Genomic DNA, 1,087 nt, shown 5'->3' on the forward strand with positions numbered 1-1,087 from the left:
CCCCAGTTTTTGACTCTCTCGGGGCCGGGTGAACATTTGATTTGCTGCATTTGTCCCAAACTGAAGCCTTTTCCACATCTCTGGGTGGTCAGACTCGCTCTGTCTGTTTTTGTTGCTCGTGACCATTAACGAGAACAGGCCACGAGTTCAACGTTTCTCAGCAAACGGAAGATAATTGGAAAGAATTCTGTGTTACTCCAGACCAGTGACAAAGAGACAATGGATGTTATTCAAAATAAGTTTCCTCTGACATTTTATGTAAACTTGTTTGTATCTAAAAGTTGGATTTTAAGTGTAACAAAAATGTGTCAAATTATTGACTGACCATGTGACAGCACACATGGGGATCAAATCCACAGCCTTGTTGTTATCAACACTGCGTCCTAACCAACTGAACTAAGTGGCCTATAGACAGAGCCAGGTATGGGTTTGAGCCGCACGCTGGGCGGTTTGTGTTTTATTTCTCACACTGGGTGACAGAGCAATTGTACAAACAATGGACACATCACATCCCTGGAACATTGTTCTGATATAAAACAGTGTGAAATAAGAACTGAGCATGGAAATGGAACGGAACCCGAAATCAGGACTTTAATCTGTTAAAGTTGATCTTGAAATTCAACCATTCACTGAACATTCCAAAAGATTGAATTCTCTCCTGATATAAAATCCAGGAACTTGAGCTGCTGTAAAACATAACTGAGCCTGATGTGATTTGAACACGCAACCATCTGATCCCGAGTCAGACGCGCTACCGTTGTGCCACAAGCTCACAGATAACGCAAAACATTCCATTCCTGGCAGATTTACTTCTTGTTTAGATTCAGTGATTGAAATTAATTCAATCCTCATCTGACCTCCACTCTGTAAAGGCCTGCCACCCGACCTGAACCCGACGGGACCTGACGACCTGTGTCGGGTTCGGGTCATGTCGGGTCGCTCTTCCGGGTCTGGCTTTTGGACTCGGGTAGGGTCAGGCCAGGTTCAGGTCAGGCTGGGTCCAGGTCGGGCTGAGTCCGTGTCGGACACACACAGTAAGTATTACATTTAACTCTGCTGGGAAGTTGCGTTTAATAAGTGTCAAAAG

General features: G+C 44.7%; 1 non-coding gene across 1 annotated transcript; it reads right to left on the reverse strand.

Moving 5' to 3' along the window:
• Positions 1–700: 700 nt before the first annotated feature.
• On the reverse strand, positions 701–772 carry trnap-cgg (transfer RNA proline (anticodon CGG)). The gene has a single exon. It is a non-coding gene; the product is annotated as a tRNA-Pro (tRNA).
• Between the last annotated feature and the right edge of the window lie 315 nt (positions 773–1,087).

This window comes from Heterodontus francisci, unplaced genomic scaffold (genome assembly GCF_036365525.1).
Source record: "Heterodontus francisci isolate sHetFra1 unplaced genomic scaffold, sHetFra1.hap1 HAP1_SCAFFOLD_58, whole genome shotgun sequence".
In the NCBI taxonomy this organism is placed as follows: domain Eukaryota; kingdom Metazoa; phylum Chordata; class Chondrichthyes; order Heterodontiformes; family Heterodontidae; genus Heterodontus; species Heterodontus francisci.